This window comes from Culex pipiens, chromosome 3, assembly GCF_016801865.2.
Source record: "Culex pipiens pallens isolate TS chromosome 3, TS_CPP_V2, whole genome shotgun sequence".
Lineage (NCBI taxonomy): Eukaryota > Metazoa > Arthropoda > Insecta > Diptera > Culicidae > Culex > Culex pipiens.
In genome coordinates this window covers 35,335,389-35,360,860 of record NC_068939.1, presented here as the reverse complement: position 1 = coordinate 35,360,860, position 25,472 = coordinate 35,335,389, and the positions used below count along the sequence as shown (strand labels likewise).

Genomic DNA, 25,472 nt, shown 5'->3' with positions numbered 1-25,472 from the left:
TCCGACCTCTCCTTTCCTCTTTTGCTGAGATTATTCAGGTCAGGCCGGGTCAAGATTTGCTGCTGGTACCTTTAGAAGGAAACGAGCGAGTACCGCTGGACCCAAAGTTTCTCGGGAATCACGTAATTGAGGTTACGTAATGTGGTGTGAAGCGATTTGCGCTTGTTTATTATTATTGTTGGGGGGCCTAATGGCGACGACCGACGCCACAACGATCGGGAATGATTAATAGATTCTGCGCGAGGTGGCTGGCTGGTTTGCTTGCCTTGGCGAAAATCCTACGCACTTGTTCGCCGGAGATGGGGCTAACAGTGAGTTCCAGTTTGGATTTTTTAGGTCGAACGATGAAAAAGGAGCGTTTTTCGGAACCACGTAGGGGCTCGTTCGACGCCGCGATTGGGTAGTTTTTTGGAGAAATGGCCAACATTTGCGAGTGACCTCGTAATCGTTGACAGTCGAAGACTGCCGATTATTGAAATGCCGAAACGCCTTCTGAACCATGCTGATACTCGTAATTGAGTAATCGTAAATCATTATAAAGATATTTGGATCCTCTGCAAAAAAAAATCCATTTACATCAAAGAACTAAGACCAACCAATTTCAGATAGCGCGTGACAGCTATTGCCGTTTTGTAGGTCACCCTTGAAAACTGCAACTTTAAGTCACGACACCCTCAACAAGCTCTCATCAAACAACAGGGCAGAGGTCGGTCAGCTGTTGAACTCGACCAACCCGTGACCAACGCCTCCTAAATTGGCTTAAGTGGCTTATGGTCGCGAGTAGCAGCCCAAACACACACACACACACACATACACACGCGTGAGGGCCGTTCACGGACATCTAAACGACTCAATCGGCAACCGTTTTGTGCTTGAACGCGGCCCAATCAAATCGATCGGTCGACGGACACATTCTTGCGCGCTATCCGGCGTGAACTCGCGCGACTTCAACCTCAACAACAGCTCCAGCTAGAAGACACTCTTTCGGGTGCTCGTCGGCCAAGCCATCCTTGAGAAACGCCGGTAATTACTTAATGAGCTGCGCGGACGTGCTCGTAACTCGTAAACACCCTGCGACGACCAGCCGGTCTCCCCAAGTCTTGGTCGCCGGTCACAAACGATACGATACCTTTGAAACGTATTCCGAACTGTTGGTTCGGATCAGCTGCTGATGCATTTCGGGCACGATAGCCACACACTTCCTCAAAGCGCACGCAACGCTGCAGAAACTTGGACAGTTCATTGGCGTTCAAGATTCGGCTAATTGGCAGCCGTAACTTGAAAAGAGAAAATTCTTGCATTGACCAAGTTAAAGTTTATGCTAATCGACGAAACCCTGATACCACCCCCTTCTCAATGGAGTCATAAATTGGCGTGCTGCAACTGGAGCTGGTCTTGAAATACTTTGGAGAAGCACAGCAGTTGAAATCAGAAGAAATTACATTGTGTTCTATCGACCATAAACTGGTGGCTATTTATGGGCCTGTAATCTTTGTGCAAATGCTGCGAATACGTGGCTATCGCGGGGACTTGTTTACGACAAGTGCGAGATAGTCAAGATATGTAGCTGTTCGTTACAATGCGCGCGTCGTCGCTGCCTGAAGCTTCGCAAGATATCTTCAATCTGATTAGGAGTGGAAAAAAACAACACGGAACGGGTGTTGAACAGTAAAGTTTCGGAAGAAGTTTAGGAAGAGAGGAACTAACGAGTAGCTTTGCGTAACAACTGTTTGTGTTATTTACAAGCAAACCAAGGTCGTTGAAATGAAAGCGAAATGTTGCGGAAATTAACTAAATTTGTACCGGAAAAGGTTTATCAACTATATTAGCAATGATAAGAGCAAAACGGAAAATTATTGAAGCACTTTTCTTTATAACATACAGTATGTAAAAAAAGTATTTACACCCCTTGGGCACTATGCACATATTGTGATGAAACATCTAAACAATTTAATGTTGACAGAAACCTAGTACTACGTTTTGTTCAGAAACTCATGCCAGACATTTTGCTACAAAAAGCTCATGAAAAGATGATTTCTATAAAAAGTTATATAACAAATGGGTAATTCTCCGCCAACTCACACAGCAGTTGCCCCGACCCCTCTTCGATTTGCGTGAAACTTTGTCCTAAGGGGTAACTTTTGTCCCTGATCACGAATCCGAGGTCCGTTTTTTGATATCTCGTGACGGAGGGGCGGTACGACCCCTTCCATTTTTGAACATGCGAAAAAAGAGGTGTTTTTCAATAATTTGCAGCCTGAAACGGTGATGAGATAGAAATTTGGTGTCAAAGGGACTTTTATGTAAAATTAGACGCCCGATTTGATAGCGTACTCAGAATTCCGAATAAACGTATTTTTCATCGAAAAAAACACTAAAAAAGTTTTAAAAATTCTCCCATTTTCCGTTACTCGACTGTAAAAATTTTTGGAACATGTCATTTTATGGGAAATTTAATGTACTTTTTGAATCTACATTGTCCCAGAAGGGTCATTTTTTCATTTAGAACAAAATTTTTCATTTTAAAATTTCGTGTTTTTTCTAACTTTGCAGGGTTATTTTTTAGAGTGTAACAATGTTCTACAATGTTGTAGAGCAGACAATTACAAAAATTTTGATATATAGACATAAGGGGTTTGCTTACAAACATCACGAGTTATCGCGATTTTACGAAAAAAAGTTTTGAAAAAGTTGGTCGTCATCGATCATGGCCATTCATGGTCACCCGCGACAGACACGGACGACGAAACAAAGAGAAACGCAAAAAGTAACTTTTTCAAAACTTTTTTTCGTAAAATCGCGATAACTCGTGATGTTTGTAAGCAAACCCCTTATGTCTATATATCAAAATTTTTGTAATTGTCTGCTCTACAACATTGTAGAACATTGTTACACTCTAAAAAATAACCCTGCAAAGTTAGAAAAAACACGAAATTTTAAAATGAAAAATTTTGTTCTAAATGAAAAAATGACCCTTCTGGGACAATGTAGATTCAAAAAGTACATTAAATTTCCCATAAAATGACATGTTCCAAAAATTTTTACAGTCGAGTAACGGAAAATGGTAGAATTTTTAAAACTTTTTTAGTGTTTTTTTCGATGAAAAATACGTTTATTCGGAATTCTGAGTACGCCATCAAATCGGGCGTCTAATTTTACATAAAAGTCCCTTTGACACCAAATTTCTATCTCATCACCGTTTCAGGCTGCAAATTATTGAAAAACACCTCTTTTTTCGCATGTTCAAAAATGGAAGGGGTCGTACCGCCCCTCCGTCACGAGATATCAAAAAACGGACCTCGGATTCGTGATCAGGGACAAAAGTTACCCCTTAGGACAAAGTTTCACGCAAATCGAAGAGGGGTCGGGGCAACTTTTCCCGATTTCGTGTGAGTTGGTAGAGAATTACCCAAATACTATTACGAAACTAAAAAAGGTGCAAAAAAAGTTTGTACACCTTTCGAAAAATTAACATAAATAATGTTATTTGTTGACAAATCACCATAAATCCAGTCTCCCAACTTCAAATAGGCATCCTTGACTGATTTATAAAATAATTTGGATTGAATATAAAGTTTACTAACAACTTAGTATAAAAGTTTATATAACTCTGGAAATTCTATATAAAACTTATCTAAACTTAATTTTGCAAACTTTTAATTCAACTAAATGTCAATATATTACCATATAATTGCTAAATAAACATTTTGGAGTGGGTATAACACCGTTTTGGGGGTATTTGTATCGATAGAATAGATTTTTCGTTGGAATTTCGTACCAACCCGGAATTACGTCGTCGGAAAATCCGCCGGCATCCGAACCGGTCCACAATTCTTAAGTCAACCTATGTGGCATCGGAAAGGGCATAAAATTTTCGATCTTTTGATACCCATACATCTAGGTTTTCTATAAAACCCACGATTTTAAATACCTAGGTAAAAACGTTGTTATGGTTTTGTTTGAGCAATCTGCCAAAAATGTATGGAATTTCGTAATTTTTGTTCTCGTGGATCAAACTTACTTTTTGCCCAGGTATTTAAAAACGTGAGTTTTATAGAAAACCTAGATGTATGGGTATCAAAAGATCGGAAATTTTATGCCCTTTTCGATGCCACATAGGTTGACTTAAGAATTATGGACCGGTTCGAATGCCGGCGGATTTTCCGACGACGTAATTCCGGGTTGGTACGAAATTCCAACGAAAAATCTATTCTATCGATACAAATACCCCCAAAACGGTGTTATACCCACTCCAAAATGTTTATTTAGCAATTCTATGGTAATATATTGACATTTAGTTGAATTAAAAGTTTGCAAAATTAAGTTTAGATAAGTTTTATATAGAATTTCCAGAGTTATATAAACTTTTATACTAAGTAGTTAGTAAACTTTATATTCAATCCAAATCATTTTTTTAATCAGTCAAGGATGCCTATTTGGAGTTGGGAGACTGGATTTATGGTGATTTGTCAACAAATAACATTATTTATGTTAATTTTTCGAAAGGTGTACAAACTTTTTTTGCACCTTTTTTATTTTCGTAATAGTATTTGTTATATAACTTTTTATAGAAATCATCTTTTCATGAGCTGTTTGTAGCAAAATGTTTGGCATGAGTTTCTGAACAAAACGTAGTACTAGGTTCCTGTCAAACTTTAAATTCTTTACATGTTTCATCACAAAATGTGCATAGTGCTCAAGGGGTGTAAATACTTTTTTTACATACTGTATAAAAATCAAGCAATGAAAAATTTAACACAATCTCGATTATCTGAAGAACTTTAAAAAATGTCACTTGTCACGAATCTTGAATAAATATTAATTTGTTGTCTTACTTTTGATTGTCAGGCTCCAGTATGACCTCTCAACAACTTTAAAATGATATAGAATTATTAAATGCAAAATGGTGGCGGTGAAATTAAAAAAAAATGCAATTGGTAATTTGATAATCAATCAACCATTCAAATTTTTACCAAAATGGGGTAGCAGAACTCGTATTTGATGTAAAAGTGAGAAAATAAAAAAAAAAACAAGACATTTATTCAAAGTCCCATAAAAACCATCGGATAGTCGAACTTCTGGTAATTGTATAATCGAGCCTGGACTGAATTCAAATTTCATTAAAAAAATTAAAATTTAAAATATGCGCAAAATATCCTATTTTTAATTTATTTATTTTTTATAATTTGCGGTACGGAATTTCCCCCCACAGACGATAATTTTGTTTTATACTGCAAAGTTTTCTGTGTAAAATATCAAAATTCTTAATTTATTTTTTTTTATTTTAAAATACAGCATTTGAAAAAAAACTAGTTTTGTGAAAATGAAATCACAATTTTACAAACTATAAAAAAAAACAGTGCTGAAAAACTGTATTCTGCGATTTGCACTAAAAAATACGATGTAGAAAAGAATCTTCCAAAACATCCATGTTGTCTGCAAAAAAATTTTTTTTAAATGTCACTATTTTACGCAAAAAAAAAAACATAAATACTGTGAAATGTATCCAAAATTTCACCCTGTTTTCTGTTTTGAAAACTCATATTGCAAATAATGATTTTTTGAGTATTTTTTTGTACTGTATTTTGTGAAAATTACACTGAATTGATTTTACACTAAAAACTCTTTGATGCGGTCAAGACGCTATACTGATCCTGCTTTTCATATTCATAAGGTTTTTAAAAATACGCCAAAATTCCATTTTTCAACAAATTTTTGATATTTAAAAAGCATTGGAGAGAAAAACTCATAAAATTTTAGGCAAATTTAAGGCTTGAAAGGGGTCAACTTTGGCCGTGTTTTTCACTAACATATCCTATATGTGTTGTAGAATAAGTATGCAGTAATTTTTTAAATGACTCTGACTATTCCTCTATGCATGTTTCTATCAATTTAATGGCAATTGTATTAGAAAATATGAAAAAGGCAAAAAATAAAAAAGCTGTAAAAACATGATGAAAAACAACTAATAAAGCAAAAGATTATGATAGGAGGTGGAAGAATAAGCCTAATACTATGAAAAACTAACATAAACTGAACATGATGAATGCAACTAAAAATACTAAAAATGAAACAAGAAAAAAATGTTTCTCAAAAAAAGCTCCAAAACACGGAAAAATTGAAACTTTCGAAAAAATATTGGGCAGTAGAGAGTAAAAGGCGGCCAACATTGTTGTTGACAACAGAATCGAGTATCCTGGAAATCTTCAAATAATTTTAGGGTTACGTACTTTATGGATGGAGCCTAAAAAAGTGATATTTATTTTGCATTGTTAGAATCTTACCAAATGTTTTAAAAAAATGTTAAATACATGAGCGGTTCTAGCAAAAAAAAAAAAAAAAGATTTTGGGAAAATAGGCAAATCAATGTTGATGAGAATAATTGAGGAAAAAAGCCACTCTTTTAAGAATTACCATCCCTAATTTGATTTTTTTTTCTCACAAAAATAAAGTTGCGCAAGAAGGAAAAAAAAAACTTTGAACATTATGAAAAAAAAACATAAATTTAAATGCTTAATAATTACATTAACATTAGAAAAAACATATTTTTGTGAAAAACGTGTTCAAAATAGTTTATTTTAAAGACACTTAATTAAAAAAATAACATTATGCAATTTCAGCTAAAAACAGTTTACTAAACGTAATTGGAAAACTGTGATGTGATTGGTGTACAAAAACAAGTAGGAAAAAATATGTTTTGTGAGCGTCAACAAAAGCGTCTATAATTCAGGTAAAGTCGACTATTCTAACCCTCAACCCTTTCTATAACAATAGTCAATATTAACCACCGAAAAAAGAATTAAATGAATTTAAAAATAATCCAATTATAGGCATTTTTTGTAAATACACAAGCTAAACAACAATTGAAAAAAACTTCACAAATGGAACTTCATTATTATGATTCAGAGAAGAAACACAAACAATTAGTCTTTGAAAAAATTATCGAAAGTTCAACAATACTTATGACATTCATGTTATTTTTAAAATTGGCAAAAGTATAGTTTTTGATACTTCGTTTCAACTGGAAATGAAAAAAAGTTAAAGATAACTGAACTTAAAATTTCGCTCCTATTTTTTTAAACTTCATCATCATTTTAAATCAAAGAATGATTAAAACATAATTGCTGAAATTATTCATTCAAAAGATTTAGAAAAATGTCAAGAAATTCATAAAAAAATTGCCTGGTTCCCTTTTTAATTTTGTAATTTTTGATATTGTTTTTTTAAATCAATGTTAATTCAACTTGTTTTTTTTTCAATGAACATTCAGTTAGATATGATTTTATGTTCTACCACTTATTTTAAGCAAAATGTTTAAAGAGACAATCTTTTTAAACAGTTTTGCAATAACTCTAAATTTCTTGGATTATTTTTTTTGCAATTTCAAAATTTTATTTATGTTTTCAAAACGTAATTTTTTTTTTAAATTTTGGATTTTATTCGATATTTAAGTTTTCCGAAAACTGAAAATCAAGCATTATGTATAGTAGTAATTTAACCATACTCACAAAAAAAGTTTAACGGCAACATTAAAAAAACATATTTTAATTACTTAAAGAATTTAGTTAAACAATTAAAAATATGTACCAAAAAACCATAGCCAAACTCAAGTTGGAATTTGTTTTCAAATATCAATCTATGTGACAAAATGAAATAGAATCATAACTCTAAGCTGGCCATTAGGCTTTATTTTTATATTAGTTTTTCATTAACTTTACCTCTTGTATGATAAACAAAAATTTATAGAGATCATATGATTCATGAAAAATATTATGAAGATCTGTTTCAAAGACTCCAATATAAATTAAGATTTTGAATGTCTTCAACAGCTTTTCCGTACTCAAATATATTGAAATAGTGAAAAGAACCTTAAATTTAAAGTAAGTTATTAAAGCAGAATTGAGTGAATTCAATTTGAGAATTGTACAAAATATTACAAAATTATTCAAGAGTTAAAAAATTAATTTTCAATCAAGCATGCTTATAATTCCCGACTTTTCCCGACTTTTTGACAAAAAATCATAAATTCCCGACTTTTTCCCGATTTTTGGCGGATTTTGGCGAATTCCCGACTTTTTCCCGATTTCCCGACTTGAGTGGCCACCCTGAAACTGTTAAAAAATTCGCCAATACATTGTTTAGAGAAATAAACATTTAGATTCACAGTTTAAGGTGAAGACTGAAAATAAACCATGTTTACTCGACAGATCAGAAATCCGATTTTTTTCAATTAAATGGAGTAAATATTTTGAATTCTTCAAAATTTCATTGCTTTGACCATTTAAATTTAAATCAGCTCTACCACAATCGCTTCGGAACAAAACTGCTGCTTCGCTACGATCTGGTGCATTAACTCATGTCTGCTCGCGGTCATTTCCCACCTGTGTGAACTTTTTGCGTTCTTCAGCAAACACACACACACACACACCCCGAGTGGGTACCCACTCATGCAACGTGAGGTGTCGAGTGCGGAGAGGAACGCCATGTTTACATAATTTTTGCAAAGAGCATACCACCGCGTCGTCCGGCCTGGCCTGGCCAATGGCCAAGTACAACAGACCCCCGCACTATTTGCCGATTGATGAACGCCGCGCGATTGAAGCTCACCAATACAGGCGACGCGCTATCGGTATAGTAGAGTTTTCAAGCTGGCGCTTGGACGGCTGCAATGGCTCGAAATAATTGACCGTTTTTTTTTCGGTAGTTTCAAGACCGGCGGCACCGGTAGCTAGTAGCCGTGAATAATTTGGAACTGCCACGGACCAAGTACGCGCAAGTTGCCCTCAATTGCTGAAGTTTACCGCCGACGACGACGACGACTGTTTCTATGTTAACAGCCGTTGATGGCCGCGTCGCCGCTACATAAAGCTGTCACTTTGCTGCGCTCTGGTCGAGAGACCTGATGGCTGCAAGCATAGAGTACTACCCTCACGGCACGGTGGTCCAGAACTATATTTTTTTTTCAATTAAATTAAAACAGTTAAATTTGGAACTACGCTATTCTCTTTGTGAGCGTTGAAACTCAAATCTCAAAGTTTTTTTAAACATTCTAACTCCACATTTCGAACCCACCGCGTTCGCGCTGTACATGGTTTTACTTTCAACTCGACCGAGAGACCCCCACTCGGCCGGGGTGTTTTATGGCAAACTCGTGTGTGCCCTCATGCTGACCGGCGGCGCAGACTGCTTAGTATTCTTCTGGTTGGCCACGCCGCGTGAAGAGCGTGTGCGCGCTCACGACTATTGGCACACTCGGTGAATAGTGCAGCGGGGACCACTCCGCAGGTGCGACCTCTGCTGCAGTGTGGCCACAGCCAAGGAGTGTGTTGCACAAATACAGAGGTTTCAGCATGGTTGTGTGTGTGCTCGTCGTTGGTTCTCGAAGTTTGCGGTCTAACGCTATGCGTTTTTTTTGCATTAGGTGAACTATAAACACCTCGGTTTATTAGTTATATAGAACATCGAGATGACGAGCGGAGAGGCGTTCATGTCTAGCCGCGAGTGATCTTGAAAAGTAAAGGCTGGGGGATGGTTGAGCCCGGAGATTGGCTTTGTCTCAGAAAACCGCTGAACGTCATAGAGGTACCCGAGCAGACGGAAGGTCAGTTTTTGATATTGTGAGAAGATCGAAATATGTTATTGGGATGATCGGATTAGTTGTTAAAATAACAAAAATCAATAACAAAGATTTGTTTGAAGAATAACTTAAACTGTTATTATGTTGTTATTGCAATAACAAACCAATAACACAGAAGGAATCATGATGGAATAAAAAGATTTGTTATTTTTTGCGGAGAGGTGAAGCAGCATAATAACAAAAAAAAAATTGAACTGATATGCCTCCATAACAAAAAAAGTTATTATTTTGTTTTATTTGCAATTTGCAAATAAACCTGCAGTTGCCATAACTCTTCTGTACTAGTCAGGTCTGCAGAGTCGGGTTCCTTCAAGCGACTTTGAATCCATACTTTGAAGACATCTCCGACTCTGGACGCAGGATATGACGTCAACGCCGACTTCAGCTCTCCAAAAATACCCGACTTCACAGATTCCGACTCCAAGTGAAAGTTGCTGAAAATTAGCTGAACCCGATGCCGTCTCCGAGGCCTCACTCCAGCTCAAACTTCAACGTCAGCTCCGAATTCCTCGCTCTGTGAAAATAATAACAGTTTTTGTTATTCACATTTCAAAAATTCTCAATAAATAAATCAATTCCCTTAGAGAATATATCAAACTTAAAAAAAACATCTTTCAAAAGTTAATTTTATCAGATTAATTTAAGCTTAAGGAACCCATTTCATGGCCAACTATCAAAACTATCCCGTAGTTCTAGCCAATATTGGCAAAGTCCCTTAGGGGGTATATCAAATTATTAAAAAAAATCAACTTTCAAAATTTCAACTTTTTAGCTTAAAGACCCCATTTCATGGCCATAATAATGACCCCGAGGAAAATGGTCAAAATTATCCCATAGTTCTAGCCAATTTTAGCATTTTTTTATATACACTCTAAAGGACAGAGTGTATATAAAAAAAATCAACTTTCAAATTTTCAACTTTTAAGAATAATTTTAGCTTAGGGACCCCATTTCATGGTCAAATTAATGACCCTGAAGAAATTGGTCAAAATTATCCCATAGTTCTAACCAATATTAGCAAAGTCCCTTAGGGGGTATATCAAATAATTAAAAAAAAACCAACTTTAAAATTTTCAACTTTTTAGTATAATTTTAGCTTTAGGACCCCATTGCATGGCCAAAATAATGACCCCGACGAAATTGGACAAAATTATACCAAAGATCTAAACATATTTATCAAAAGATAAAACTATTGTGTTATGGACACTCAAAAACTTTTCCATTTGTGCGATTTATGGTAATTTTATTTCTAAGTCAGAATACCAAACGAATAACAAATCTTGTTATTAGGAGAGTTTTTGAAATGTATAACAATTTCTCTTATTAGCGTGTTATGAAACATTTTCAGTATAATATCACTTCAATACCAAATCTTGTTATTTTATTAGAAACTGTTATTACTTTCTCTTCTTGAAGTTGAAGTTCAGGATAAAATAATAACACTTTTTGTTATTTTAACAGGATTTGTTATTGAAATATTATTAATTTTGTTATTACCGTCTGCCCGGGTAGACGACATGTTTTCTTTTTGTGCTCTTTGAAGTCGACTAACCTCAATTGTTCAATATTTGATTACTCAAGAGTTACCAACCCCGACTTTGATTTCAGTTCATCGAAAGGACCCAACGTCATGATTGATGCACGGATTTTGATTCCGACTTCAACAACCACTCCGACTTCTGCCTAAAACGAGCTGTGAACCCGAGCAGACGGAAAAAAACGTTAGAATAACATTTTTTGATATTTGAAAATACTGGGCCAATAACATTTTACGTTATTTATAACAAGATGTGTTATTCGTCGTTATGAATTTTGTGTTATTGGATTGCAATTGTAAGAAAAGACTAATAAAATTTTTAGTTATTCTTCGGACAAATCTTTGTTATTATTTTTGTTACTTTAACAACTAATCCGATCATCCCAATAACAGTTGGAAGTATTCTTCCATAACAAAAAATGTTATTTCAAAGTTGTTTTGGCTTTCAACCAATATCAGACCAATAACAAATATTGTTATTATAACATAAACTGTTATTAAACTCTTATTCAGAAATGGATTTTTCAAGATGAATAATAATATTTTCTGTTATTTTAACAGTATTTGTTATTGAAATGGCATGTATTTTGTTATTACCGTCTGCCCGGGAAGCTTATTTTCAAAAATACTTGCATAAACAATTGTAAATCGGAGCTTTTGGTACGGTATGTCCACGCATCCTCCTTTTCCTGTAAAATCTGTGAAACTCGATGCTTTCACAGTATCCGGCAAACACAACTTCCATGTTCGATGTTTACTCTATTGCAGATCAACCGTCAAATAAAATTGTATAAAAAAATCCATAAATTCAATCAAAATTTCAAAAGGGTCACGCCCCCTTCTGATCATGGTGTTTGTGTGTGTCACGCGTCCAGCACCCCAACCAGCGCACATTTCACCACCCGTCGAAACTGTCGGGGGCCACCGAGTTGCGCTGTGATCGATTAGCTTTTTATTGGCCGTAAAAACTTTTGTCCGACCGAAAACAGGTTTATAATTAGGCAAAAAATTTCGGTATCATCACCACAGCCACAACAGTCGTGTGTGGTGCGCAACGAGGCGTAAAGTGCTAAAACGCACACACTCACAACTACTTCAAAAGTGCGAAGAATATTGGAGGAAATTGGCCTTTGAAAAGCCGCAAGTTCCCACCAAACTGTGTAGGGTGCAGAGTCGATTGGCGTTCTCCAACTTGAAGTTTGGCTTGCTGTCCAGTTATTGGCAGACTACCACCGCTACCGCTTCACAACCCGATCAATTGATCGAGTGTTCAAGCGCCCGTGAACAATGGTACAGCACGTTAGTGTGAGTGAGCTTCAAACAAAACACTCCCCGATGCTCACGAAAATGCAACTGCCTGGCGTTTGGCTGGAAAAACTTAACATACAATCGCGCGATTCGTTGACCTTGGAACAGATTCAGGCCGCGGCTGACGAAACGGCGCTTGGTTTGTCGCTGTGAGCGAGACTCCACTGCGAAGCTAGGTAGTTCGCTGCCAAAGGGGAGTGCTCCAGAGTTCCAGTAGCAAACAACACTTTGAATGGAGCTTTGTACCACACAAACCTGCAAAATCAACAGCGACTGTGAGTGTTCGGTTGAAATCGGACACGGTTTTGCAGGTCCGCGCTGATTTCGTGTAGATTTCTATCAGCGTGCATCAGCTGCGAGGGAGCTGGAATCGGATCGTCGCGCCGCCGCTGTCGTCACGCTGGAAACCAGCGCGCGCCCGTAGAAATTTGCATAAATAAACAACGGTTCTCCGACTCAGCTTATAGGTTGTAGAATCGAACAGCATTCAGATCGAGCGGGAGCGATTTACATAACCAGAACCGCAACACAGCAGAAACGTTCTGGGGACGAATTGTGACGTGCGTGCGTCTGCTGGGTGAGGAATTAGGATCAGGATTACGAGCATAAAGAACGGGTTCTTCCAGCGCGGCAGCTCACGGGGCTAGAGATTAGAATCTGGTCCAACCTGTCCCGACAATGTCACTTTTAACTTAAAGTTGGAACGAGGAATTAAACAGAACTGAGTTTTGTCACATGCGATTAGAGCGTCCAATTTCCCGTCCCGAGAAAAAAAATCCCGGGAATTCCCGGAAAAAAATATTTCCCGTTTCCCGGGAAATTTGTAAATTTCCCGGGAATTCCCGAAATTTAAGCAGAAGTATACATTTTTTTGGCACAAATGATTTGAAATTATTTTATTTTATTTATTTCAATACACTGTTCATATTGAACTAATCAGCTTGTCTGTAAAATGAAATTGTCAAGTTTTAATTCAGATAATATTTATTTCTGAAGCATTCACCACTAGGAATATTGTTAGCTTATATGTTGGACAACAAAAATTACGCTGTTACGGAATAAATATAAACAATTTTATTTTTACAACCTTTTAAACATTTTTTTTTGTAATATCATTTGAAAATAAGATATTTACATCTTCCGGCCAAGATCAACATTGAGATTTGAGGATGAAAATTGAACTGATTAACTTTTAAATATAAAAAAAATCGTTTAATTTCAACCACTTTTAAATGCTCAAAATTATTCTATTTCAATGAATTTATCAGGCTGAATACCATATATAATACCATATATAACTAAAATCCTATTATAAAACCATGAAAAACCATTAAAAAACAACTTCGTATCATATGAAATTTACCCAAAGAATGCAACTATATTTAAAAAAAAAACTCCTTCCAAATATTTGAAAACTATGAGTTGTGATTTCATGAAAAAGTGTGTCAAGTTAAGAAGCGCTAGAAATAAGATTTTTAAGGTAAATTCAATGATTAATTATCTATTCACAAGTTGAAAATAATTGTTTTTTTTTCTTAACTTATTTTTATTAGGTCCTTTTAGGTGCTGTGACCAGGTTGGGACCGAGGATCAATAAAACAATATATAATAATAAAAAAAAACTCCTTAAATTCCATACTTGGAGATCATGTAACTGACGAGGGTTACTTGGTCCAAGCGGGTCTTGCAGGTCTTGAACCTGCGAAAATACTTGTTCTGAGATAAATTATTTGTCATGACAAACAAAATTTCTGCATGATTTTTTTTTTTCATTTTAACTTGACAAATTTAAAAACAATTTTATGGTTGTGGAGCATTTCAACAAAAATACTAATATTTTTTCTTTTATTAGGACGGCTTTCAAGGCATTCAAATTAGAAAGTTTATATATTTTCTCAAAGTTGCATGATTTTTGACAAGCAGTCAAGCCATTCATTGATCCTCACACTCATTTTGACCATTAAAGTTACTGTTCTACACAATTTTGTTGCAAAAGATTTATCAGAAACAGGATCAGAATAATTTTCGTTAAATTTCAAATTTCCCGTTTCCCGGGAATTTTGTAACCCCGGGAAATTGGACGCTCTACATGCGATGAAATGTATTTTACCTGCTGTGCAATTCTCTACGAAATCGTTTTTTCTTTGAATTTTAACTTTTTTGTTGCCTTTGAAGCCATTTTACATCATTAGTTTGTCCATATAATTTTCCATACAAATTTGGCAGCAGTCCATACAAAAATGATATATGAAAATTCAAAAATCTGTATCCTTTAAAGACATTTTTTGATCGATTTGGTGTCTTCGGCAAAGTTGTAGGTATGGATAAGAATTATCACTGAAAAAAATGATGCACGGTAAAAATCTGATTGGTAATTTTTAATTTCACTTTTTGTCACTAAAACTTGATTTGCAAAATAAAACAATATTTTTATTTTTTATTTTCTGATATGTTTTAGGGGACATTAAATGCCAACATGTCACAAATTTCCAGGTTGTGCAAAAAATCTTTGGCAGAGTTATGAATTTTTTAATCAACACCGATTTTTTTCAAAAAATCGAAATTTTTTTTAAGTAAAATCAAATTTGCAATAAAAAAAAAGTACTTAATTAAAATTTTGATAAAGAGCACCGTTTTCAAGTTAGAGCCATTTTTAGGTTTTTTTTTTGAAAAAAAAAAGTCGCAGTTATTTTTTTTAAATTAGTGCCCATGTTTGCCCACTTTTGAAAAAAATTTTTTTGAAAAGCTGAAATTTTTTTTTTGAACTTTGTTGAACCGACCATTAGTTGCTGATAAATTGCCATGCAAAGATTTAAAAACAGAAAAATTTATTTTTTAAGGGGTTACATACATGTAAAAAATCACAAAATTTCGTATTGCAGAAAATTTATTAAATCCACTAAAAAGGTGATTTAAGCTTAAAGTGTTGCCATGCGTAAAGCGAACTGACAAACTTTGTGAGCGGTTTTCTCTTAACACCGAGTTGATTTACAGGTGCCACGATATCTTGAGATGAGATGAACCAAATTGGCTGAAATTTCGGGTGAAGACTCTAAAGACATATCCCGTGTGCATGATAAAGCCAGATTTAACAATTTTGCTTTAAAAAAATGCAAAAATCAAAAACATTTTTAATATGAAAAACATAAAACATATTTTAATCTTTTTTAAAAATAAACTTTTTGAAAATCGGTCTTCGTCATGCACACGGAACCAGTTTAACGAGTCTTCACCAAAATTTTAAGCCGATTTGGTCGATTTTTTTTAAACTTCAAACTTTAATCTCGGCATAGATACAACCAAATATGTTCAAATTCATTTTATTGAAATATGACAATGTATATTTTAATGCCCTGAAAACAGATTTTTTATAAAAAGTATAAGCGTGTGCACGAACTAGCCTCTGAAATTTTTTGCCGATTTACAAGTATGTAACCCCTTAAGTCTTACCTAAACAACCCACCATTTTTTAATGTCGATATCTCAGCAACTAACGGTCCGATTTTAAATGTTAAAATATGAAACTTTCGAGAAATTTCCGATCTTTTTGAAAACAATATTTTATTTTTTTAATCAAGACCAACATTTCAAAAGGGCGTAATATTGAATGCTTTTTGCGACCAATACTTCATTTTTTTAATCAGTATTGTTTCAAAAATTCATAATTCGGTCAAAGATTTTTTTACACATTCTGGAAATCTGAGAAAAAATGTATTTGATGTCCCCTAAAACTTATCTAAAAAAAATGATAATATTAGTGTTTTTTGCAAATCAAGTTTTAATGACAAAAAGTGAAATGAAAAACCATAAAAAAATTAACGTGTATCATTTTTTCATTTTTTTGCGGTCCTTACAACTTTGCCGAAGATCCAAAATCGATTAAAAAAATCCTTCAAAAGATACAGATTTTTGAATTTTCATATATAATTTTTATGGACAGCCAAATTTGTATGGAAAATTATATGGACAAACTAATGATGCAAAATCGTATTTTTGGCCATCGCAAAGGCACCGAAAAAATTTCGGCGTGATTAAAAAATACAAAAAAAAAAAAATAGAAAGACCGAAATCTCAGAGAATTGCTCTGCTGTATTTTGACACTACCAGTTATTGTGATAAAGGGGTAATTTTCCATTTATGATCGAGTCAAGAAAAAAAACGTTTTAAATCGAAGAAACGATAAAAATGTAGGTTTTAGAATGTCTTTGGATTCATAATGTCCATAGCATACTAAAATCACCAAAACTAAACATTTAAATGGTAATTACCTGAAGTCATCTATGTTAGCGACGGAATCCGGCAAAGAAATTTGATATACTCGTCAGGTTGGGAATTTGTCATTTTGATTACACTTTGATTGGATTATAATTTTTGAATCCGGGACATAAGGGGTCGAAAACATAGTGACATTTTAAGTCTGATTTTTTTTTCAACAATTTCGTAGCCGTACTTTGAAAAGTTTATGAGAAAAAAAACTGTTGTTATCAGAATGTAATTTCGATTATTTTCGCTTTGTTGTTTGAATGCGAATCAACACTCGGAAACCGCTTGAAGGCAAATCTTTGTATTCAAGACGGATTTTCCTGAAAAAATATTTCACAACCAAGAACAATCTCCGGCATTGACCTTAATCGGTGCTTCCACTCCGAGCAAAAATCCCACCAATCTGAACGTTCTCTTGTTATGCCACCCATTGACAATGTTGATGATCGTCAGGGATTTTCCCGCAGCTGTAAAGTTCTACATATTGCGACCACGATGATAGCGTGCGTAAACCAGCGTTGATTCACCATGCATCTTTGTTTACCTTCCGGGATAGCTGCTGTTAGCTCAGGTGCATCCGCCGAGAACACTTTCGCATTATTTGACGTAATTTGTTCGTGGTGACAGGTTGTGTAACGTAGGTGCGGTATTGCAGCACTCAAGTCCGTACATCCCACTGCGAGCGAATGAGGTTGATTCTAATCTACTCCGAGAGGGTCAGATTTTGACGTGTCCAAACCCCCAACTCAGCGTGTAACGTTGTGGCGTTGTGCCCTTTTATTTACTTAGGTGGGCCCAACCCAACCTTGCAACTTCACTTTTTTTTTTGCTGAGTAGACTGTTGGTGAACGCAGCGCGAGAGAGAGATGCTTTAGATTACCTCACCTGAAGTTGGTAGGCTCGTTGATGGTTTATTTATTTATCTTTTTTTGCATCGAGTTGCAGTTTTGTTACAATGTTCAGCGTAGCTGGGTTTCGCTGGGGCGAGGTACTTGAACTAGTTATGGACTGCGCCATGGGATCTTTTCGAAGTGTGACTTCAAGCCCGGTAATGTGATCTCCACAAGGGGTTCACACCTTTTACTGGCGTGCTTCGGCGGGTTCAGATCATTTTAGATAGCCGAGACCAGGCGCTTGCGCATAGTTCTCCGTGGCCATTAACATTAATTACTGATAGTAACTATTTGCCGCCCTACCTGTGTCGGTTACGGGCACGATCCCTTTCTCTTTGCGTGCCCCACGACAACCACAACTACCCGAGCAATTATTGGCCATTAACGAAGGAAACCTCAACACAAACACCCTCGCGCGCATTGTCTGGAGTTCGGATTAGACAAACTTTCAAGGTTCAACCCCTTGGATCTAATTTCAAACGCCATTAAACTTGGCGTGACCAGGTCGTGAAACTTAATAGCTGACAAATTCACGTTCATATTGGATTGACTAAATTTATAGATTACCCAAACATAAATTAGTTCTTAGTGGATCCCTTGCAATCGTAAAGCCCAACGAAAAACAAACGTTCGGCAGTTGGCCGCTACTGTAAACACATTTCTTGCGAGCTTGCTTGCCGGCGTTAGCCGGGTCTAGCTATTTTTCTTTGGAAGCTTTATTGCTGAACTGCCATTCTCGGCCAGCAGCAGACGTTCCACACACCACTGGAATCGCTAATTACTCGCGATCCTAACGCAACGTTCTGGTCAGGGGTGGTCCCGCAGTTCTGATCTCGAAATGGAGCTGGCGAAAGCCATTTTGATTTTGTTAATGTTCGTCGCGATCATCTGTGACTTTACGTGACGCCCTTGTTCGAGGGTAATGTCGTTGTGGTTCTTGGAACCCTTTGGGCGGTCCATTGTTTGAGGGTGGTGTCTTCTCAGTTGAGAAGCACTAATCTGTACAAGGACGTCTACCCTACTGTAAGAATGTGAACAAAGTCGCCCTGAAAATGATCTCCAATCTGAACAAGGGCGTCTAACCTACTATGCCATTGTAAGCAAGGGCGTCTATATGAACCTCACGTAATGTGGAGCTTTTGAAGGATAAAACAAATAGTTAATAGATTGATAAAAATGAACTTTTGTCGAAACGCCAATCCAAACAAGGGCGTCTACGTAAAACTAAACACAACCTTAAAAATACCACGCCTCTTTGCGAAACAAACCACTCAACAAAGCCTATATCTCAGTTTGTCGCCAACAGTACCCACTGTCAGCTCGTATATTTTATTTACAAAAGAGCAGAATTTTTCCACTGAACTACCCCGTCGCCACCTCAAAGTCCCTATAGAAGAGAGTAGGAGCGAAGGTGCTCAACGGCGCGCGGGGGCCCGCGAAAAGGTGATGAATCATCGGGACAGCTGCAAATTCGTTCAAAGCAGCTCTCGCGTTAGTTGAACACTTTTGCCAGACATGATTCAGAGTAAGTTTTGCGTAAATTGTTTTTCTTCGATCGCAGAAGGTAAACAAACTAGGTCGTACCATCTGACTTCTGACTAGAAATCATATTAGCAGCTCCTCACCTCGGAGATCATTAGCCTCGGCTAATTTCGAAAAGGGGGTAGCAACAGTAGCTGCGAATGGAAGCTGGGAATTGATTTCCCGCCAAGTCATTAAGCAATTAGGGAATTTCGAAATTCGCGCCTTCTCTCCGGGAAGGTCAAGAACATCAAAAACCGTCTTTTCTCCAGCTGTCAGATTGGTAATCGGATTTGCCAAGTCATGACCACTAGCCGGGAGCAGATTGGCTAATTGGCTTTCGATTCGAGAAGGTGTAATAAAAGAGTTGCGCTCAGCTGATTGCGCGACTCTTGCGCTAATGGTGTTCTGTACTAACACAATTGCATGTGGGCTTTGCGGCAAGAAATAACTGTCAATCATGGCTTTTGTGTAGAGTGTGTACGGGCTAGAACGGTCACACTGTTTGACATTTCGAAAGAAGGTGTTTGCGCGCAGTGACGATCTTGGTGGTGTTATTAAGTGACGACGGTTTTTTTCCTCTAAGAATACAATTGGAAGATTGTACTGTAAGAGGTAGTTGTTTCCTTTCACTCAAGTTATGCAAGGTATAACTGAACTCAGCGTAGCTATAAATTAGGAATTTCACCGATTGAACGACTGAATTGATTCGCAGAAAAAAGATTGTTATTGTTTCCGAAGAATGTAGTTTTTTTAATAATTCTAATTAACTGTAAGATTTTTATAAATTCCTTCAATTTTTTATAGAAGCTATGCAAACTCGTTTGGTTCTGTTACAAAAATACTATGAAATGCTCCTACCTTGTATGTTTTCGTATTGTTTTGTTGTCAGGGTTTCCAGCTCCAGCATGTTTTAAATATTTCAAAATAATATCTTTGTACAACTGTAAGTCTGTATTGCGATTATCTTTATCGAAATGTGATAATAAAAATCGTTTCTAAAAACTGTCTAAAAAAACACTTTTCAAATTCGGAACACTTGTTCGACACGCACGCCACCTCAGGCCCGGCGTCCAAATGTAATCATGTCACATATCGGACGCCACCACCGTCGTCGTTAGCGTCACGAAAATAAATAACGAATATTTCACACAAAAATTGCAGGTATTTGTTGCTTCTTGTTCCTTTTCTTCTGTTCACGCACACTCTTTCTTCGTCTTTTTAAATGTAATTTTCTTCTTCCTTTTATTTCTGTCACTGTTCCTTCTCTTGTTCATACCAAACAAATCAACGATTTACAAACACAGCAGTGCACGTGAATTGTTTTCATTTGCACATCGCCCTGGATGTGTGCGTTTGCGAGTCGAATTTTTCAAATGTTTGGAGAATTAAACCGCCTCCTTCATTGTTTTCTTCTGTTGCACACATTTTGCCTGTGTTTATTATGCAACGCTCTCTTTCTCTCTATTTTTGTGTATTTTTTTTTTGCTTCTTGCTTTCTGCTCTTTTCTCACCAAAGTCTCTTTTTATTACTGTTATTACCGCTTTTCGTTTTTTTTTGTCAATTTGAACGCAAATTACTCTGAACTTTCAGCGGCATGGAAAAGGGATTTAAATTTAGTTTCAAATGTTTTCTAATTTTATACTTTTGAGTTTCTAAATTACATTAGTTTGGTTCTTTTTGTATTTGAGTATTTCAATGTTATTGTAATTTAGTTTTTTTTGTATCGTTGTATTTTTGCTATTTTTGCAATTTTTGCTTTTTTTTTGCTATTTTTGATATTTTCGTTATTTTTCTTATTTTTGCTATTATTGCTATTATTATTATTTTTGCTAATATTGCTATTATTGTTATTATTCCTATTTTTGCAATTTTTGCATTTTTTGCATTTTTTGCTAATTTTGCTTTTGTTGCTATTTTTGCTATTTTTTGCTATTTTGGCTACGTTGGCTATTTTGACTATTTTTTTATATTTTTTGCTATTTTTTTACATTTGTTTGCAATTTTTTGCAATTTTTTGCTATTTTTGCCATATTTGTATTTTTTTTTGTATTTTTGTATTTTTGTATTTTAGTATTTTAGTATTTTAGTATTTTAGTATTTTAGTATTTTAGTATTTTTGTATTTTTGTATTTTTGTATTTTTGTATTTTTGTATTTTTGTATTTTTGTATTTTTGTATTTTTGTATTTTTGTAGTTTTGTATTTTTTGTAGTTTTGTATTTTTGTATTTTTATATTTTTGTATTTTTGTATTTTTGTATTTTTGTATTTTTGTATTTTTGTATTTTTGTATTTTTGTATTTTTGTATTTTTGTATTTTTGTATTTTTGTATTTTTGTATTTTTGTATTTTTGTATTTTTGTATTTTTGTATTTTTGTATTTTTGTATTTTTGTATTTTTGTATTTTTGTATTTTTGTATTTTTATATTTTTGTATTTTTGTATTTTTGTATTTTTGTATTTTTGTATTCTTGTAATTTTAAAATTTGGCTTTTTGAAGTTTTGTGTTTTTTTTGTATTTTTGTTTTTTGTTGTTTTTTGAAATTTTGTTGATCTTTTTTTTCGGAAATACTAAATAAACCTGCTAAGATGTGCTTATTGTTAAAACTGTGCTGGCAGAAGTAGATTTTTTGAAAAGATTAAAAAAAACTTTTTGGAGCAGTCCAAAAGCTAGCTGACTTACTTATCAAAAAACCTAGCAAGAAAACGGAAAAAAACAAGTCACATCAGTTTTGAAGTTAAATGAAAATGGTCAGCTTTCGAAACTGGCAGTATTTTTCCTGTTTGAAATTAGAAAAATCAACAAACTTTTTAGCTAATTTTTAAATTTTAGATTCTTTGCATTTTTCTAGTTTTATTTTCCTTTTTAGCTTTAAAATTAAAATTATTTTTTTTTAAATGATTATATTCTTTAAAATCATGCCCTTTGCAATATCCATGCAACAGAATTCAGAAAATTTCACAAAAAGTCGAAACCAGTCGAAAACTTCAAGTTGAGAGACTTCACCCGCAGTTAAGGCCACCCTCACACGACACTCGACCCCCCTCACAACCACCACAACAACTGCTACGATGGCATTTTTGAGGCTCAAAAACTTGCGCACAGCTGACTGACTTCTTGCACCAGCTCTTCTTGTGCTTCTTCTTCTTCTTCAAGCCCGCTGGTGTGTCCTTGTGTGTCCACCGTGCCGTGCACTGCCTCCTTGTCCTCCGAGAGCACTTTTTTGGCTTGACTTTTTGCGACCAAAAAAGTTCGAGGCAGATCGTCGTCGTCGTCGGAACAGAAAAGAAAGTCCAACCTGCAATTACCGACTGAGGCTGCTTCCTTCTCACAGTCCTTTTCTCGAGGCCATTCGTCCGAGTTTTTATCACTTTTTTTTCGCGAGCGCGCCTTCACTTCTTCAAGTTCAAGAGTCTCCGGTCTGCGGTAATGGCACGGTGGACGCGGACAGTTGCACAACGAGAGGTCGGTTCCGGCGAGGGTGGCTCGCTGTCGCAGGTTCGTCGCCTGCGATCGTCTCGGCGGCATTCAAGTCACTGCTGGTTTGGCAAAAGCCCACGACTTCGCCACACCTTCGTGGCGCGTTCTTTGTGCTGGTTTCACGGCTTCGCGTTCTTCCTGGAGCGCTTCGTCGTCGCTCCGGTTTTTGTTGCCAACCTCAAGTCGACGCGCAGTCCCGGCTGAGCGGTTTATAGAAAGTAAAAACTCGTGCGAAACCAAACCAACACAGCACCACCAACTTCTAAGCGACTTTAGCAAAAAAATAAGCGCGTTGGAAAAGTGTTCACGGAGTGCGAGGAAAATGACTCGATCTGTACCTTGCCGAAGGTGGCTGGTAGAAAAACGGCTGGGGAAGCTGGATCCAGGTCCCCCAACGCACACAAACTTAAACATTAAAACAACTCACACTAGTACAAACACAAATTTTGCTGCTGTGGGGTCTCTCGAGCGCGCGGGGACCGTCAACCACATGCACACACGTCTGTTCTGAGCGCGATACCGAAGACAACTGACGAACTGGTGGTGCGGACCGACCGACCTGTTGGATCGGAATCGAGTCGGAAAAGCGCGAGCAGCGAGCGAGCGAGAGAGGGAGCTTTGGGAGAGCGAAAGCTTGCTCAGGTGAGAGCGAGAAAATGCGGAGAAAATTGTTGCAGTTTGCAGCTGGATGCACTTTTTTTGTGGTGGAAAGATATAAAAGCTCTTGTTTTGGTTTGGGGATGTTGTCATGAATGGAAAAGAGCTCAGAAACATTAGGTAAATTTGTTTGGCAAGTAGTTAGCAGAGATGAAAAAGAGACCATAATCTCACTGGCTGATGCTAGACGTGTTAATTAGGGTTATAAATGAATTGATTGTAAAAACTTGGCTTCTTCTGCGTGATTTTTGACGAACCGGTTTGATTAGCGGTTGAAGAAACGGAACATTTTCCATTGATTTTTTTGTCCGGTTTTCAACATAACATTTCAAATATATTGCTTTAAATCTTTGCTTCAAATTTCAACTCTGGCTGAATACAATTATTTGACCAAAAAAGAGAATTCGATTTATTTGCTCGAGTAAACTGAATATTTGATTCGAAAATTGAAAACTGTTTCCAGTAATTCCATAAGAAGATTAAACAATTTTTTTTTCAAATGGCCCCAAAACTAATCACGAGGTTCCTTAACCCAAATGATTAGACAGGTATTTTTTATCTGAACATTATTTGAGCCATTTGGTTGGCTCCAAAAATTTAAATTATCAAAAAACGACAAAAAAAATATACTTATTCAATTACTACTCCTCGAGTTGGAGAATTTCTAAGTCTCATATAAATAAAGGAACAACAACAAAATAACTCATCATAATTTTAACCGATTCTAACTTTCTTAGACGCAAATGTATTCATGCCTGGTTATAAGTAGAACTTTTTAGAAAAATATCTGTAAATCTTAGTAAAAACTAGCTAATCATTTCAAAAAGTTGCATGAAACATTAAAATGCCGTTAATCTTAGAACGGAGAAATTCATTAGCAGGATTCAGAATTACAGCAACACAGTAAAAAAAATCATGGTTATATTACATCTGGGAAGTGGTACATCTCTCAGAAAAATGTGTAATTTTACCTTTCAAAATATGTAATTTCACTACATATCTGATGTTATGTCACTTTTTCAGTCTGAATTGAGGTAAAATTACGACATAAAAGGCTTCATCCATAAAGTACGTCACGCTAAAATCAGCCAAAATTTACCCCCCCCCCCCCTCCTGTTTCCTCCCTTTGTCCTTAGGTATTTATTTTTGTCAAAATAAGTGTATTTTCTAATTCAGACTAATTTGAAAATTTAGATTTTTTCATTATGATATTAAAATCGAGGTTATTGTCTCTGTTTGATTTTTTTTCAAAGACTGTATCTCGACAGCATTTTGTGTATCCTTCAATGTTTTAGAAATAAATTTTTAGGATTTAAAAATAACGAGAAACAATATTTTCAGAGTTTGTCATGCTTGACCATTACTTCTACAGAAAAAAGTCATGTTTTTAACAAAAAAAAAAAAAAAAAAATCGGTGATAATAACTTGACACCTGAGAATTATCAAAAAAAATGTAATTTTGCGCAATTAAATATTTTGTGTTAAAGTTCAAATGAAAATGTGAAAATTTTTGTTAAAGTAAAACTATTTTTTTCTTTTGCAGAAGTCCTAATCAACTTTACCGAAAACACAAAATTGATCAAAAATTTGTTCTCAAGGTACTGATTTTTAAATACATTAATAAATTTTTTGAATAGCTGACAGAATTGTATGGAAAATTGAAAGACCGAATAAATCTGTTATTTGAGCCCAAGAGAGCATAATTAAAAAAAATGCATTTTTATATAAAATTCACATTTCAATAATCAAGAAACCCTCCTGCATAATTTTTGACAATCGAATTTTAATTTATGCTTAAAAAAAGATTTAAAAAATAGAGAAATTCCAGCTCAAATCAGGATTTTTCTGGTACTTTTGTACCCGACCCTCTCCGATTTCAATGAAACTTTGTAGACATGTTATCCTAGGCCTAACCATTAGCCATTTTTGTGTATATGGAGCCAATAGTACGCAAAAATGACATTTGAGAAGGGCGTAAGGTATTAAAATATTTTTGTATTTTGCAATTTAAAAATGACTGTATCTCGAAGCCGTGGCGTCGTATCAAAAAGTGGTCAAAGACAAACTTGTAGGAAATTGGACGGGCTCTCTGAAAAAAATACACTGAAACAAAAATATACGCCACTTCTATGAGATTTTTTGATTTTTAAGTCTAAAACTTAAATTTAAAGGA

The 25,472-nt window shown here is 35.5% G+C and overlaps 1 protein-coding gene across 1 annotated transcript in view; it reads right to left on the bottom strand.

The window, feature by feature from the left end:
- LOC120418886 (uncharacterized) overlaps positions 1-23,176 on the bottom strand; it is a 115,097-nt gene extending 91,921 nt beyond the window's left edge. The window contains exon 1 of the mRNA XM_039581419.2: positions 23,070-23,176. The gene's annotated coding sequence lies outside the window, so the exon portion shown is untranslated. The remainder of the gene's footprint in view (positions 1-23,069) is intronic.
- Between the last annotated feature and the right edge of the window lie 2,296 nt (positions 23,177-25,472).